Below are 2,969 nucleotides of genomic sequence, written 5' to 3' on the forward strand. Positions count from 1 at the left end.
CGAGACTCTGTCTCGAAAAAAAAAGAAAAGAAAAAAAAAGAAATATAATGTGTACCAATTCTGTAATTGGAAGCTTTCTAATAGCCACATTAAAGGTGAAGTTAATTTTAATAATTTATTTTATATAACCTAATATATTCAAAATATTATAATTTTAATATGTAATCGACGTAAAAATTATTGAGATCCTTTCTGATTAAACACAGAGTCTTCAAAATCCAGTGTGTATTTCACAGTCCCCCCTCCACTCAGCACGGACACACTGATACAGCCACTTGTGGCTCGCAGCTGCCGTATTGGAGGGTACAGTTCTAGACTCTGCTATCTCAGAGACCCCAGTTCAAGTCAGGGGCTACTGCTGCTGCATACCAAGTGTGACTGGATAAATTGCTCTCTTGGCCTCAGTTTCCTCATTTAGGAAATGGTAATAGTAATATTTCAGGGTCATCGTGAGATTTAAAATAAAACTATCTATACAAAGAGCTTACACTGATACCAAGTAAGAACCCTGTAAATGTTCATTATTGTTATATAGATACCATTATTATCCATTTTATCATATGAAAAATTTATAGTGTAACAAATATCCATAGACCTATTGAAAAAAAATGGAAAAACTGCTGTAACTACCATTACCTGAACATAGAACAGTAAAACAGGCAAGTAAAGAGAAAAAAAAAAAACAGCAGCTTAGCAAGTGACTTTCCCAATGGTGGCCTTAGCTACTCTGGGCATCCAGATTGCATCACTCTTTTTTTTTTAAATGAAGACAGTTTTTGTAAAGGCTTGCTTTACAGGCTTGCCAAAAATTCTTGCGCTGGTGACCGTATGTCTGTGAAACCATGCAATCTGTGTCCTTGCTGCCTTGTAGACCTTCCACCTTTTGTGATTAACAAACTGGCCTTTCAAACCTGGGGGATTCAGAACCACTTCAGGCTCTGCCAGGACAGTCTCTCTCTTCCAAGTGAAGAGCATCTGCTGCCCCCTGCTGAAAACTGCTGCTGCTTTGCCTCCTTCTTCTATCACTTCTGCTTAACCAGAAGCACTCAAGAATGGAGATGAACGTGAAGTCAGTTTCGCAGCTCCACGACACCCTTTGTGGTTTCTTCACCTGGTGGCTAAAATCCTTCCTCCAACGAAAAACGTTTTTAGTATCTTTAATTACACTTCGTGAAAGTAAGACACGAGCGCAGTTTTCATCTTCTAGATGGACTTTTCGATTAAAATTAGATTTATGCATTTGCATAATAAAAGTAACATTGTGAAAGAAAGCAGTTTGAGTGTGTGAGAGATAATTGCATCTGTATGAGCTGTCTTGGGGTAGATCTTATGGAACTGCGCTCAGCATTAGACATTATACCACTGAAGCATTTTGCATTTTTATGTGGCAGTGCAATAGAATTTGAATTTTATGCACAATTAGTCTTATATTGATGTATTGTTTGTAGGTAGTTTGGGCATAATACTGAGAATAAAGCTTTAGTGTAATTTTTTGGTATTTTCTGGAAAAGAGAGAGAGAAAAGGAAAAGCTGGGGAAAATTTGGGCAAGCAAAAGAAAATTTGGGGCATACTCTTTTACCTTGAAAGATTGTCTGTTGCATTCAAAGATTTCTGTGGTTTTCCAGGCAAAACACAAAGTACTTCCCTTGCGTATTGCTTATTGAAGTTGTTCACATCCTGGGTCGACAAGGTCAGGAGAGGGAAAGGATTCTCAAACCAAATAATTTCTTTTCTCATAGCAGCAGTTGAAAAATGGGAGTTGTGCTTAGGGAATTAACGAGCATGGGATATAAAATAACGTTCCACACCAAACACTTGATATACTATAGGAAAAAAATATATGTTGCAACTTGCTAGAACATGTGTAGTAAAGCCAAAGTAACATTAATTTAGCAAATTATCATGAATACAGATCAATTCTTATGTTCATAGATAATTCCAAGCTTCAGTGTGGAAGTAGAGAGATAAAGCACCCGTGTGGTGTCCCATACACTGGTTCTGCCTGCACATTTTGGTCAGATTTAGGTGAGCCTTAAGGATTTTACTTTCTCACAGTCTTTTTCCTTTGTTGTAATTCATCGATGAATACATTAAAGCGTTTCCTAATAGACAAGGAATCTACAGATTTAACAGAAAGACCCAGGCCATATATTCCGATTGGCAGTTCTGGCACTGGCTTCCTGGGATTGTAATCAGGTTGTCCCCATCCCATGCCATTTTGTATGTAAAACATGTTTGTACCTTCAAATCCATTGTATAATCTATTGGCTTATTGAAAACCCTCGTATGTTGGTTATGAGAAAAAAAACTAGCTAAAAAGAAATAAGAAAAAATATAAAGACCACGGACCCATCTCACTAAAGTTTGTCATTATATTCCTCCTTGAAAACTCTGTGGTCATCACACAGTGTGCAAGTTCCTGGTCCCATATACAGTAATGCTGGTTTCACAGTAATTGATTCTCAGATCTCAGTGAATCTATTTTAAAGGTGTAGGGAAATGTAGATTGTTAATAACAGAACAAGGACATTTTCTTCTCATCAGCATTTTCCTGATTTGCCAGTGAAGTACTAAAAATATTTTAAGTACCAAAAGAAGCTTCCGCACACCAAAAGAAATTTATCATCACAGTGAACAGGCAACCTACAGAATGGGAGAACATTTTTGCACTGTATCCATCTGACAAAGGGCTAATATCCAGAATCTACAAAGAACTCAAACAAATTTACAAGGAAAAAAAACCATCAAAAAGTGGACGAAGGATATGAACAGACACTTCTCAAAAGAAGACATTTATGCGGCAAACATATGGAAAAAAGCTCATCATCACTGGTCATTAGAGAAATGTAAATCAAAACCACAATGAGATACCATCTCACGCCAGTTAGAATGGCGATCATTAAAAAGTCAGGAAACGGCCAGGCATGGTGGCTCACGCCTGTAATCCCAGCACTTTGGGAGGCCGAGG

General features: G+C 37.5%; 1 protein-coding gene across 4 annotated transcripts in view; it reads left to right on the plus strand.

The window, feature by feature from the left end:
• The window catches only part of PRKN (parkin RBR E3 ubiquitin protein ligase), a 1,416,081-nt gene that overhangs the window by 1,128,790 nt on the left and 284,322 nt on the right, over positions 1-2,969 (plus strand). The window lies entirely within an intron of this gene.

The sequence above is a fragment of the Rhinopithecus bieti genome, unplaced genomic scaffold (assembly GCF_001698545.2).
Source record: "Rhinopithecus bieti isolate Rb0 unplaced genomic scaffold, ASM169854v2 scaffold_3948, whole genome shotgun sequence".
Taxonomy (NCBI): Eukaryota; Metazoa; Chordata; class Mammalia; order Primates; family Cercopithecidae; genus Rhinopithecus; species Rhinopithecus bieti.